This window comes from Sceloporus occidentalis, unplaced genomic scaffold (assembly GCF_023333645.1).
Source record: "Sceloporus occidentalis isolate IW3139 unplaced genomic scaffold, rSceOcc1.0.p SCAF_1, whole genome shotgun sequence".
Lineage (NCBI taxonomy): Eukaryota > Metazoa > Chordata > Lepidosauria > Squamata > Phrynosomatidae > Sceloporus > Sceloporus occidentalis.
In genome coordinates this window covers 9,881,226-9,896,030 of record NW_028316981.1, presented here as the reverse complement: position 1 = coordinate 9,896,030, position 14,805 = coordinate 9,881,226, and the positions used below count along the sequence as shown (strand labels likewise).

General features: G+C 48.4%; 1 pseudogene; it reads left to right on the top strand.

Moving 5' to 3' along the window:
• Positions 1-12,345: 12,345 nt before the first annotated feature.
• Positions 12,346-14,333, top strand: LOC149320668 (uncharacterized; annotated as a pseudogene).
• The last annotated feature ends 472 nt before the right edge of the window (positions 14,334-14,805 follow it).

Below are 14,805 nucleotides of genomic sequence, written 5' to 3'. Positions count from 1 at the left end.
AGTACATGCGGTCTGTGCTAATGACCCCTGACTGACCCCACAAAGGACCGGCAATTAACCTAAGAGCAAGGAGATCATGTAGGCAGCCTGCCCTGCAAAGGCAGAGCCCTAGAAAATGATAGAATTAAGATCTTCCATAGGAAGTTTGGGAGTTACCAAACCAGATTCGCATCAGCTAGCCCAAGGAAGACAATAGCTTTGGCTTCCTCCTTAACGGCTCAGCAATCAAGGTAGCTGCCCTTCTGAATGGTGTCCAGACCTCATGTATTGTGTAACTATTGCTTGCTCTTGGCTTAACAATGCCCTGGCAATCAACGCCTTTGTCTAGCAAGTCCCCATAGCCTTGGGATATGTTCAGCACTATATAAACCCTGAGTCTTCAGCCCTTCTTTGGGTTGCGCTCCTGAGCTGCTATTCTGAGCCTGAGTTCTCTGAGCCCTGCGCTCCACTGAAATCACTGAGCTAAGCCAAGCTCTCACTGTTACCGGGCCTCAAGTTAGCCTTCGCCCGCTTGAACTCAGCTCTTAAGCCTCCGTGGCCTCTCTCTCTTTTTCCTACTTCCACGGCCGTGAATCCATCCAAGCTGCATCCGACTTCCTGGAGAAGACGTCTAAGGTAATATTTCCCAGCGGTGCTTCTCTTTCTCATCCTTTAGTCCCCAAACTCACCCCTCCCCAGCTATAGCATTGAATGTGTGTGTGTGTGTGTTCCCTTTTGCTGTGTGACTTTAATAAATGTTTATAGTTCAATTGCACCTAATTGGTATTTGAATCTCTCTCTCTTGGGTGGTGTGGTGGTGACTTCCAGTATACACTTTGGGACACGATCCTGGCGCGTGGCGTTGTTAGGGCCACCTCAGCAATATTTGAGCTAATTACAATTCCCCTAGTTCGATCCTTCCTAACAATCCCCTGTCCTCCACTGCTCTGCTTGCTCTTGTTGTTGTGCCTTCAGTCCATATAGTGGGGTTTTCTTGGCAAGATTTGTTCAGAGGAGGTTAGTCATTGCTTTTCCCTGAGGCTGTGAGAGTGTGACATGCTCAAGGTCACCCAGTGGGTTTCATGGCTGACTTGGGAATCGAACCCTAGTTTCCAGAGTTGTAGCCTAACACTCAAACTACTATGCTGCGCTGTGTCAATATTCTGCTTAGGTCTTGCAAATTCATGCCTCAATTGAATCCATCCATCTAGCTTGCAATCTTCTTTTCCTTCTACTACCTTCATCCTTTCCTAGCATTATTGTCTTTTCTAAGGAGTCATGCTTTCTCAAAGTATGACAGCCACAATGTAATCAATTGGCTTCTAGGAAGAGTTCAGGCTGATCTGTTCAAGGACCCATTTGCTGGTCTTCTTGGCCATCCACGGGACCCTCAGCACTCTTCTCCAGCACCATATCTCAAACAAGTTCATAGACTCATGGAATCATAGAGTTGGAAGATACCCCCCAAGGGCCATCCAGTCCAATCCCCCTGCCATGCATGAACTCACAATCAAAACACCCCCAACAGATGGTCATTTAGCCGCTGTTTAAAAACCTCCAAAGTAGGACTCCACCACATTCTAAGGGACTGTGTTCCAGTGTTGAACAGTTCTTACTTTCAGGAACTTCCTCCTATTGTTGAGGTGGAATCTCTTTTCCTGTACTTTTTATCCATTGCTCTGTGTCCTGATCCCTGAAGCAGCAGAACACAAGCTTGCTCCATCCTCGACATGACACCCCTTCAAACACTTAAACAGGGCACCTGGGATTCTTTGGCTGTTTTTTCCTCCAAGGGGTCCTTTCAGCCGAAGGGAAGGGCTTGGGCACCTGTCCCAGGCCCTTCCCTTCAGCTCTTCCCTTCGTCCGAAAGGGCTCCAAGGGCCGTGGAGGAGCCCAGGAGGCGGCAGGCCGCTTCTGCGGGCCCCTTCTCAGCCCGTGCGGCCCCAGGGGGGAGCCTGCGGAGGCGGCAGGCCACTTCCGCGGGCCCCTTCTTGCGGCCCAGGAGGAGGTGGAGGAGGAGGTGATGGCCTTGGTGGCGGCAGCGGCGGCAGCGGCAACAGCGGTGGCAGGACCGTGCTGGGGCCGGTCCTGCCGCCTCCGCGGACCGCATCCGGCCCGCAGGCCGGGGGTTGCCGACCCCTGCCTTAAGGTATTTAGGCCTTTTTAAAAAGCAATTACTGATGAAATATCTTCCCAGGCCAATCTTGCCTTTTTCCCTCCTGGGAATAAATATTTTTTGTTTCTTAATCTACAGAGACATCTAGTGGCTAGAATCTGTGATTTAATTGTAGTCTTAAAAATAACATTCAATTCAATACCATTGAGAATATCCTATCTGATAAACTACTAAACATATCCAGGAGTAGCTATGTTGGCTATACACTGTCTCAGATCATGAAATTTCATTCGCTATCCCATTCTATGTAAGAGTATGAGTGCCTGTTGACTTTTGGTGATCCCATGAATTTCTTATGGTTTTCTTATGCAAAGAATGAATACTCAGATGTGGTTTTGCCATTTTCATCCTCTGAACATATACAACAGTATTGATTGGTGGTCTCCCATGCAAGTGCTAACCAGCTTCCAAGATCAGATGGGGTTTTGTGCTTAGGATATTTAGGCCCTATCCTCTCTTGTTGTTTTGTTCTTGTCTGCCTTCAGCCCTAAGGTGACCCTACAGTGAGAGGGGTTGCCTTTGACATCCTCTGAGGCTGTGTGACTGGCCCAAGGTCACCCAGTGGCTGAGCCTGGTCTTCAGAGTCATAGTGCAATGATCAAACCACTACACCACGCTGGCACTTCTACCTAATCATTAAAGGTATAGGACCTTCCCCAGCTTGTAATCTGGCAACCATACCCCACTACATCTGTAGTTCCCCTGCACCCCACTGTCCATGGCACTCACCTCGAGTCACCAGATTGAAAACTAGAGGGCTCCTCTACTCTTAATGGCTGTACAGAAGAGGGGATTTCAGCAGGCAGCCGGGTGACATGCAACACCTGATAAAATACCTTCTTCTATGCAGTCATTTAAGATACAGGAATCTTCTCTTTAGGAGCCCTGGTGGCACAGTGGTTAAATGTCTGTACTGCAGCCACTCACTCACAAACTGCAAGGCTGTGACTTCAATACCAGTCAAAGGTTCAAGCTCGACTCAGGTTTTACATCCTTCTGAGGTTGTTAAAATGATTACCCAGCTTGCTGGAGGCAATTAGCTTACACATTGTAAAACCACCTAGGCAGTGCTTAGATGAATAGATAAGTGGTATAGAAATATACTTGCTGTTGCTATTCTCCAGTTCTTACTCTGGGAACCCAGGTGCTGGTGCTGGTGAGATGCAATGCCAAGGAATGGACAGCCCAGACTGGGAGCAGAGAGGAAAGTGAGAGGGGACACAATTTAAATACTGTACTCTTCATTCCAGTCTAATAGAATGCAATCTGACCACAAACAATTTGCAGGAATTCAAGCTTTTTAGAGTGGCCCTCAGAAAAACTCTGCTTACCAAAGTATCCACAAAAGTCCACAGAAATCCTCATTATTACAAACATGGCTGCCCATTGCTTTGCATGGATTTGGACGGCTGTGCATTTTCAGCAGAAGAGGGTGAATAGATGAGCCAGCATGGTGCAGTGGTCTGAGTATTGGCCTATGAGTGGAGATTAGGGGTTCGAATCTTCACTGAGCCGTGAAACCCACTGGGTGACCTCAGGCAAGTCACACTCTCTCAGCTTCAGGAGAAGACAATGGCAAACCATCCTCTGAATAAATCTTGCTAAGAAAACTCCACAATAGGGTAACCTTTGAGTCACTATAAGTTGGGAACAACTTGGAGGCACACAACAACAACAACAATCCACAGAAATCCATAGGAATACACATTATCACATGTGACTGTTCGCCTGCTTTGCATGGATTTGGAGGGCTGCACATTTTCAGTGGGGGGGGGGTGAAGAGATGTGATTCTGTACAGGAAAATGAAGACAATTCATTGTCAATCCAAATTTGAGAAAATCCACAGTAATTCACATAATATAGTTACGTACCCTGAGAAAGAAGAGAGATTTCAACCCTGTTTCCCATTCCCCCACAAAAGCCATACCAGATAAGTCCTTTTATTTATTTCTCTCTCCTGAGGGAAGCTTCCCAAAACATTGTTAGTTGACTTGAATCCATTTGTATTTGCAGAAGATGAGAGATGGGAGCCACAGGAGCAAATGTTATCTTCTCTGCCCTCCTTCTCCAGTTTCTCACAGTGACTGGTGGCCCATGTGCTGGACTCCTTCATAAAAGGTCTCCTTTAGGTGGCTTGAGAGCTAGCATACTGTTAGATCCATGCATTTCAGTTTTGCTACCTGGGTGCAGGACCTTATTCATCATGGAGAATCATCATTCTCCAGAGAGATCCAGGCGGGATTACAATCCAATGAAACAAACCTTATCAATACGATACAAGACAATCCTCAGGCTCAAACTGACACTATCCTCAGTTAAGCCTTCTATTCCTAGTCCCTGGGGCTTTCGGGGAGCAGCTGCTTCCACCTGTCCTCCTGGACTGTCAATGGGGAGGAAGGGAAGCTGTGGGGGGGGTCCCTAGTTCCCCCCAAAAGGGAAGGCTGCTGCTGCTGCTGCTGCTGCTGCTGGGGGCCAAGGAGGGCCCCCCTCTGACCCCCAACTCTGGCCCTGGGCCCTGGGGCTGGGGGCTTCCCAAATGGACAATGGCCACAGCAGCAGGGGCTTTCCTGAGCCTGGGCCAATGGCAGGCTCTGCGGAGGCAGCGTCATCAGTTGCCGGGTAAAGCGGGCGAAAACCCAGAGGAGGCTTCTTGTTTCCATCCCTGGAAAGCCTCTCAGGCTCCTCCCTCAGGAAGGGAGGGAGGGAGGGAGGGCCCCCCAGAGAGCTGGCCAAAGGAGGGCCCAGGCCACCCACTTCTCTGGGAGCAAGGCCCCTCTGGAGCAGCCAAAGAGCCTGTGAGGGGCAGCATCCTATGGGGCCCATGGCCTTGGTCCCCTTGGCCCACAGAGCTCTAGGAGGCAGATCAAGGCAGGCTCCTCTGCTCTGGCCAAGCAGCTGCCCCCACGGCCCCCTCCCAGCCCCAGGGAGAGAAGGGGAGAGGCAGAGGGAGAGGATGGATTGCCATGGCTCCCAGGGAGGAGGGCTGAGAGGTGGTCTTCCTGCAGGGCAGAAGTAGGGGCTGGACAGGATGGCCCTTGGGGTCCCTGCCCTCTCTAGGATCCTATGTATTCCTTCAGGGCAGAAGAAGGGGCTGGACTGGATGGCCCTTAGGGGGTCCCTTCCCTCTCTAGGACTCTAGGTATTCCTTCAGGGCAGAAGAAGGGGCTGGACTGGATGCCCCTTGAGGGTCCCTTCCCTCTCTAGGACTCTATGTATTCCTTCAGGGCAGAAGAAGGGGCTGGACTGGATGGCTCTCATGAGTCCCTTCCCTCTCTTGCACCCTATGTATTCTTTCAGGGCAGAGGAAGGGGCTAGACTGGATGGCCCTTGGGGCTCCCTTCCCTCTCTAGGCCCCTATTTATTCCTTCAGGGCAGAAGAAGGGGTTGGACTGGATGGCCCTTGGGGATCCCTTCCCTCTCTAGGCCCCTATGTATTCCTTCAGGGCAGAAGAAGGGGTTGGACTGGATGGCACTTGGTTGTCTCTTCCATCACTAGGACTATGTATTCCTGCATGGCAGAAGAAGGGGCTGGACTGGATGGCCCTTGGGGGTCCCTTCCCTCTTTAGGACTCTATGTGTTCCTTCAGGGCAGAAGTAGGGGCTGGACAGGATGGCCCTTGGGGTCCCTTCCCTCTCTAGGATCCTATGTATTCCTTCAGGGCAGAAGAAGGGGTTGGACTGGATGGCCCTTAGGGGGTCCCTTCCCTCTCTAGGACTCTAGGTATTCCTTCAGGGCAGAAGAAGGGGCTGGACTGGATGGCCCTTGGGGCTCCCTTCCCTCTTTAGGCCCCTATGTATTCCTGCAGGGCAGAAGAAGGGGCTGGACTAGATGGCCCTTGGCGGTCCCTTCCGTCTCTAGGACTCTATCAATTCCTGAATGGCAGAAGAAGTGGCTGGACTGGATGGCCCTCAAGAGTCCCTTCCCGCTCTTGGACCCTATGTATTCTTTCAGGGCAGAAGAAGGGGCTGGACTGGATGTCTCTTGGGGGTTATTCTTTCAGGGCAGAACAAGGGGCTGGACTGGCTTGCCCTTGGGGGTGCCTTTCCTCTCTAGGACCCTATGTGTACCTTCAGGACAATAGAAGGGGCAGGACCGGATGGCCCTTGGTAGTCCCTTCCCCCTCTAGGCCCCTTTGACTCTTTCAGGACAATAGAAGGGGCAGGACTGGATGGCCCTTGGGGTCCCTACCCTCTCTAGGCCCCTTTGACTCTTTCAGGCCAAAAGAAGGGGCTGGACTGGATGGCCCTTGGGGGTCCCTTCCCTCTCTAGGACTCTATGTGTTCCTTCAGGGCAGAAGAAGGGGCTGGACTGGATGGCCCTTGGGGGTCCCTTCCCTCTCTAGGACTCTATGTGTTCCTTCAGGGCAGAAGAAGGGGCTGGACTGGATGGCCCTTGGGGTCCCTTCCCTCTCTAGGACTCTATGTGTTCCTTCAGGGCAGAAGAAGGGGCTGGATTGGATGGCCCTTGGGGTCCCTTCCCTCTATAGGACTCTATGTATTCCTTCAGGGCAGAAGAAGGGGCTGGATTGGATGGCCCTTGGGGTCCCTTCCCTCTCTAGGACTCTAGGTATTCCTTCAGGGCAGAAGAAGGGGCTGGACTGGATGGCCCTTGGGGTCCCTTCCCTCTCTAGGACTCTATGTGTTCTTTCAGGGCAGAAGAAGGGGCTGGACTGGATGGCCCTTGGGGGTCCCTTCCCTCTCTAGGACTCTATGTGTTCCTTCAGGGCAGAAGAAGGGGCTGGACTGGATGGCCCTTGGGGGTCCCTTCCCTCTCTAGGACTCTATGTGTTCCTTCAGGGCAGAAGAAGGGGTTGGACTGGATGGCCCTTAGGGGGTCCCTTCCCTCTCTAGGACTCTATGTATTCCTTCAGGGCAGAAGAAGGGGTTGGACTGGATGGCCCTTGGGGTCCCTTCCCTCTCTAGGACTCTATGTATTCCTTCAGGGCAGAAGAAGGGGTTGGACTGGATGGCCCTTGGGGTCCCTTCCCTCTCTAGGACTCTATGTATTCCTTCAGGGCAGAAGAAGGGGCTGGACTGGATGGCCCTTGGGGGTCCCTTCCCTCTCTAGGACTCTATGTATTCCTTCAGGGCAGAAGAAGGGGCTGGACTGGATGGCCCTTGGGGTCCCTTCCCTCTCTAGGACTCTATGTGTTCCTTCAGGGCAGAAGAAGGGGTTGGACTGGATGGCCCTTGGGGTCCCTTCCCTCTCTAGGACTCTATGTATTCCTTCAGGGCAGAAGAAGGGGCTGGACTGGATGGCCCTTGGGGTCCCTTCCCTCTCTAGGACTCTATGTATTCCTTCAGGGCAGAAGAAGGGGCTGGACTGGATGGCCCTTGGGGTCCCTTCCCTCTCTAGGACTCTATGTGTTCCTTCAGGGCAGAAGAAGGGGCTGGACTGGATGGCCCTTGGGGGTCCCTTCCCTCTCTAGGACTCTATGTGTTCCTTCAGGGCAGAAGAAGGGGCTGGACTGGATGGCCCTTAGGGGGTCCCTTACCTCTCTAGGACTCTATGTATTCCTTCAGGGCAGAAGAAGGGGCTGGACTGGATGGCCCTTGGGGTCCCTTCCCTCTCTAGGACTCTATGTATTCCTTCAGGGCAGAAGAAGGGGTTGGACTGGATGGCCCTTGGGGTCCCTTCCCTCTCTAGGACTCTATGTATTCCTTCAGGGCAGAAGAAGGGGCTGGACTGGATGGCCCTTGGGGTCCCTTCCCTCTCTAGGACTCTATGTGTTCCTTCAGGGCAGAAGAAGGGGTTGGACTGGATGGCCCTTGGGGGTCCCTTCCCTCTCTAGGACTCTATGTATTCCTTCAGGGCAGAAGAAGGGGCTGGACTGGATGGCCCTTGGGGTCCCTTCCCTCTCTAGGACTCTATGTATTCCTTCAGGGCAGAAGAAGGGGCTGGACTGGATGGCCCTTGGGGTCCCTTCCCTCTCTAGGACTCTATGTATTCCTTCAGGGCAGAAGAAGGGGCTGGACTGGATGGCCCTTGGGGGTCCCTTCCCTCTCTAGGCCCCCATGTATTCCTTCAGGGCAGAAGAAGGGGCTGGACTGGATGGCCCTTGGGGTCCCTTCCCTCTCTAGGACTCTATGTATTCCTTCAGGGCAGAAGAAGGGGCTGGACTGGATGGCCCTTGGGGGTCCCTTCCCTCTCTAGGCCCCCATGTATTCCTTCAGGGCAGAAGAAGGGGCTGGACTGGATGGCCCTTGGGGTCCCTTCCCTCTCTAGGACTCTATGTATTCCTTCAGGGCAGAAGAAGGGGTTGGACTGGATGGCCCTTGGGGTCCCTTCCCTCTCTAGGACTCTATGTATTCCTTCAGGGCAGAAGAAGGGGTTGGACTGGATGGCCCTTGGGGTCCCTTCCCTCTCTAGGACTCTATGTATTCCTTCAGGGCAGAAGAAGGGGTTGGACTGGATGGCCCTTGGGGTCCCTTCCCTCTCTAGGACTCTATGTATTCCTTCAGGGCAGAAGAAGGGGTTGGACTGGATGGCCCTTGGGGTCCCTTCCCTCTCTAGGACTCTATGTATTCCTTCAGGGCAGAAGAAGGGGCTGGACTGGATGGCCCTTGGGGGTCCCTTCCCTCTCTAGGACTCTATGTGTTCCTTCAGGGCAGAAGAAGGGGCTGGACTGGATGGCCCTTGGGGTCCCTTCCCTCTCTAGGACTCTATGTGTTCCTTCAGGGCAGAAGAAGGGGCTGGACTGGATGGCCCTTGGGGTCCCTTCCCTCTCTAGGACTCTATGTATTCCTTCAGGGCAGAAGAAGGGGTTGGACTGGATGGCCCTTGGGGTCCCTTCCCTCTCTAGGACTCTATGTGTTCCTTCAGGGCAGAAGTAGGGGCTGGACAGGATGGCCCTTGAGGTCCCTTCCCTCTCTAGGACTCTATGTATTCCTTCAGGGCAGAAGAAGGGGCTGGACTGGATGGCCCTTGGGGTCCCTTCCCTCTCTAGGACTCTATGTGTTCCTTCAGGGCAGAAGTAGGGGCTGGACAGGATGGCCCTTGGGGTCCCTTCCCTCTCTAGGATCCTATGTATTCCTTCAGGGCAGAAGAAGGGGTTGGACTGGATGGCCCTTAGGGGGTCCCTTCCCTCTCTAGGACTCTATGTGTTCCTTCAGGGCAGAAGAAGGGGTTGGACTGGATGGCCCTTGGGGTCCCTTCCCTCTCTAGGACTCTATGTATTCCTTCAGGGCAGAAGAAGGGGCTGTACTGGATATTGAGAAATGAAAACGAAGTGCAGAGCTTGACTTCTGGAGAGAGAACTACCGTTAACCCTCCTTGTAAGCCTCTAGAGTGCCGTGTGCCCTCCTGGGCTTTCTTCTCATGGAGTCCTAGAGATGCCAAAAAGGGCCCTGGTCCAATGCAATCCCCATTCTGCCCTGCAGGAGCTCTCCTTCCAAGCCTAACCGACAGTTGGCCATCCAGACTCTGCTTAAGGCCCTCCAAGGAAGGAGACCCCTTCGCCCCGAAACTCCAAGGCAGTGCTGTAGGGCCCCCTCCAGTGGCTCCCTTGGCTCACTACAGCCTCCGGAGGCAGGAAATGGACCATAAACATGAAAGCAGCAAAATCTTCCAAAGAATCCTTTAATTTAATTATTCCTTTTTTTCCACCTTTTTACGGGAACCAAATATTTTAAACATGGAAACCAGAAATGTTTTGTCTTTCTCCAGCAGCCTTTTTTGCAAAAGGGAACCATCGGGGCCCGGCGCCGCGCGCGCGACTCTCTCGGGCGCCTAGCCTGGCCAGAGCGCCACAGCCAGGTCCCCGCTGGGAAGCCTTCTCCGGGTCTTCTTATCCTCTCTCTCTGCCGGCTCTGACGTCACTGACGACAGACGCTTCATGGCTTGCTCTCGCACGCCCTCCTCTGGCTGCCTTTCAGTACTACAGCCTCTTCAGCAAGAAAAAAGGAAAGGAAATCAGGAAAGAAAAATTGACTTTCATTTAAGAAAATAGAACAGTGAAAATTAAGAAATAAAATGAAGAAGAAAAGAAAACATACATTAAAAAATCTAAAATGGAAATAATATGATATAAATTAAAAAATAAATTAAAATACATTCAAAAAGAAAATTAGAAATTTAAAAATTATTCAATCAATCAATCAATCAAATAACCAAGAAATCAACAAGAGAACTTTTTTCTTTTTCCTTATTTCCTCGTGTCTCGTGACATCCTCTTCTATTTTAATTATCTTACTCCTTCTTTACTTCTTTCTCTTTTACTTTTATTCCCCCTTTTTTTCCGCTGTGTTACTTTTAATCTTCTGTTTCTCTTCATTCCCGCTTTGCCTATTTCATTCTATATTTCTTACTTCCTCCCTCCCTCATTTCATTTCCTCTTTTCATCTGTTGTTTTATGTGAGCTTCTCTTTCATTTATTTCTTCCTTCTTATCCACTTTTTCTTTCCTTTTCCTCCTTCTGTTTTTCATTTTCTTTTCCTATCAGGCTTTGCCCCTTCTGATTTCTTTTGTTAATTTTACTTTCTTTCTTCTTTTACTTAGAAGGTGGGTATAACATTTCAGCATTTACCTTATTTATTATTTACTTTGTTATAGCTATGGTTCTTAAGTTTAATATTTTTATTTTATATTTAATTTTAATTTAATTATAATTGCAATTTTATTATTATTTTATTTTCATATTTCAATGTTCATTTTATAGTTTATTTTAATTTTCTTTTTATTTAATTTTCTTTTTAATTTAAATCGATTTGTATTTTATTTTAAATTATTTACTTTATTTTTCACATTTTAATTTCTATTTCGTTTTTGACTTACTTTCCATTATTTTTTTATTTTAAAACATTTTGATTTTTATATTTTATTTTTAACTTACTATATTTTAATTTTAATTCATTTTCATAAAATAAGTTGCAGATATAGAGGGGTGGGTTTCCTAGTTCCCCCAATGGCCCTTGGCTTGGGGTCTCTTCCAACTCTATGATTCTGTTATTAAAATAGAAGTGGACTGTTTACAGTATTAAAACAATTCGCCCTCAACTTAAAAGGATAAAATGTAATTGAAAAGACTAAATCTCTTTAAAAGTTTGAGTTTAAACAGTACAGCACCTCCTTAACTTGTTCTTTAAGCCTGAATAAAAAGGTTTTTAGCCTGCTGCTGGAAGGAAAACGGGGAGGGGGCCATCTGGCTTCTCTGGGCAGGGAATTGGTGAGTCTGGGGGCACCCACCGAGAAGCCTCTCTCTTGCCTCCCTACAAACCTCACTTGTGAGGCTGGTGGGACTCTTGACATTCTCGACTGTTTACTTGAGCAACCTTGGAGTAAAAGACCTGAATACACCTCTGCCTCTTCCCTTCCTGAATTTTTAGCGGCACTTCTGTTCCCTCTGCAGAAGTATGCTTCTGTAAAGTTTGACGGAGACTACTGAACTTGTATTTTAACAGCCTGGCAACTCTTTTCCTATGAATCCTGAATGTGTGTTGTGATTTGTGTTGTATTGCCCCCAAGGCCACTTTGGATTACACAGAGGAGCTCATTTTATTTTATTTTATTTTATTTTATTTTATAATAATAAATAATAAAAGTTTTATTTGTATCCCGCTTTTCTGTGACGAGACAATCAAATCAATGTCCCAAATTCCCCCCTTAAAACAGGATTAAACATGTTACAATTAAAATATCTATTAAAAACACAATAAGAAAATACGAGGACAGAGCACTGGGCTAATACATGATGTGGGGGAAGTCATTCTGTGGCCGGGCACTTTTATTCAGGAAAGGCCTGCCGGAAGAGATCCGTCTTGACAGCTTTTTAAAAGCTGTCTAAGCTGGCAATTTGACGGATCTCGTCCGGCAGGCCATTCCATAGTTTGGGAACAACTGCAGAGAAGGCCCTCTGGGAGGGAGCAGTTAGTCTGGTTTTTAAAGGCTGCAATAGATTCCTCCCAGAGGACCTGAGGGTGTGGGGCAGATTATGTGGGAGCAGGCAATCCCTCAAATAGGTTGGGCCCAACCTTGTTTGTGTGCTGCCTTTCTCCCAGAGGGGACCCTAGGCTCCCAGAAATGACCCAACTAACCATTGCTGTGCCGCCTCTGAGGAAAAGCTGAGTTCCTTATGCTATTTTCAGGATCAGGTGGCCTCTGAAGAGGTGGCTGTCTGTTTCACGGAGGAAGAGTGGGCTCTGCTGGACCCAGGCCAAAGGACTCTATACAGGGAAGTGATGGAAGAGAACCATGGGATTGTGTCGGGTAAGCCTCTGTGGCTTGGCTAAGAGATCCTGGTTGCAGGGATTCTGAGTTCACAGTCCTAAAAAGTAACCTTTCGAGGATTTGGGTATATAGCATTTAAAACTAAATTACAGTGGGTCCTTGGTATGCGCAGGGTTTGGTTCCAGGACCCCATGGCTAACAAAATCTGTGGAAGCTCAAGTCCTGATAGCTACAATGGTGTCGTAAAATAGTGTCCCGTATTTTAAAAATGGCAAAAACAAGGTTTGCTTTTTGGTATTTACCTATATTTGTCTGAGTATTTTAAAGCCATAGATGGTTGAATCCATGGATAAGGAATCTGTGCATATAGAGGGCTGACTGTACTTGTCTCTAAATTGTGGGGGGAAATGTCTATGGATAAAGAGGCCTCGTAAAACCGACTGAACCGGGAATCTGCCATTGTCTGAAACACTTTTCACACACTTCTCTTGCCCAGGGTTGTCTAGTTTGGCTGGTGGTCACCATGCAAAGGGCCCAGTTTGGGGGACTTCGGGCTCCTTTGAGAAATCAGGAATCACTTTTTCTTTTTTTAAATCATATCTCTGGGAGGGAGAGGGATGTCAGTGAACCAGGGCCACTCAAAGTGCTGGTCCACAAGGCGTTGGCTGCTAGTCTGTAGTGAGTTTCCAGGAAAGAATGAAATAGGTATGTAGCCAATGGGTACAAATATGGTACCAGTCCCTGGTGCCCTGTGGGAAGGGGATTTGTAGATCCCTCAATGGCAGTTCACCTCAGCGTCTTATTTGTCTTCTGTCTAATGGTGCAGACTCTCAGGATATCCAAATGCTAGATCCATGTCACGCAGAAAATGAAAATAAAAAGTTCTCTCTCTGCACAAATAATAATAATAATAATAATAATAATAATAATAATAACTAAAATGTCAAGCACTGACCTGTCTCCAAGAGTGAATTAAACAGGTAAACCTTTTAAATTCTCAGAAGGGGGAAAGAATTTAAGGTGGCAAGAACACCTTATTGCACATCAAAAAACCCAGGCTGGAAGGAAATGTTTCCCAATCTTAGAGCATAGTGAGACTTTCAATGAGTGCCAAATATGAAGTAACCTAAGTAGCAGAGCAACCATATATATGTTCAAGCTGTGGAAAGGTGTTCAACTCCAACCAAAGCCTAACTTCACACCATAAAACATAGACAAGAGAGAAGCCCTACTGATGCTCCAAGTGTGGGGAAAGCTTCAGAAACTGTAGTACCATTCCTGACTATCAACAAATCTACACAGAAGAGAAACCATATAAGTGTTCAGGGTGTGCAAGGGGCTTTAATTCCAACCAAAGTCAAACTTCACACCACAGAACCCACATGGGACAGAAAACATATAAATGCTTAGAGTGCGAAAAGAGTTTCAGACACAGCAGTGACCTGGCTGCTCATCAAAGGACCCATACGGGAGAGAAACCATTCAATTGCTCAGAGTGCGGAAAGAGTTTCGGACAGAGCGGTAACCTGGCTGCCCACCAAAGAACCCACACAGGAGAGAAACCATACCAATGCTCAGAGTGTAGAGAGAGTTTCAGACACAGTGGTAACCTCGCTGCCCATCAAAGAATACACAGGGATGAAAAACCGCATGAGTGCTCAGAGTGTGGACAGAGCTTCCAACAGAAGAAGGGAGAGAAACCGTACACATGCTTGGCCTGTGGGAAGAAGTTCAGCCAGAGCAGTAGCCTTTTTAAACATCTAAGTATTCACATAGGAGAAAAACCATATAAATGCTCCCAGTGCGGAAGGGGCTTCTGTTCGAACTGGTCTAACTTCACATCACAGAAGCCACACAGGAGAGAAACCATACCAAGGCTCTGAGTGTGGAAAGAGCTTCAGAGAAACACTTACCACCAAAAGACCCACACGGGAGAGACGCCATATAAATGTGTGGTTTGTGGGGAAAGCTTCATACAGAGCAGTACTCAGGATCTCCCCACTCCTCAGTAATGTCTCCAAAGCCCCCTTTTCTTTTCTTTAGAACTGAAGTTGCAGTGGTTTATCGGTTGGTATTATTTTGTTTAATTTATTGTTGTTCTAACTATTTATTGTGGTTTTAATTTAGATATGCAGTTTAATAACTTTTTAAGGGGGGAGGGAAATATATTGTTTTTATGCTGTATGTTCTTTTAATGTTGTAAACCGCCCGGATTGGTTCGCCACAGGGCGGTATATAAATAACATTTATTATTATTATTATTATTATTATTATTATTATTATTATTATTACTCTTGCTGACCACCAAAGAAGTCACATGGGAGAGAAGCCGTATAAATGTTTGGCGTGCGGAAAGAATGTCTGACAGAGCCGTTGCTTCACTGAGCATCAAAGAACCCACACAGGAGAGAAACCCTATAAGTGCTCAGTGTGCAGGAAGGACTTCAGACACAACAGTACTCTTTCAAAAACATCAGAGGACTC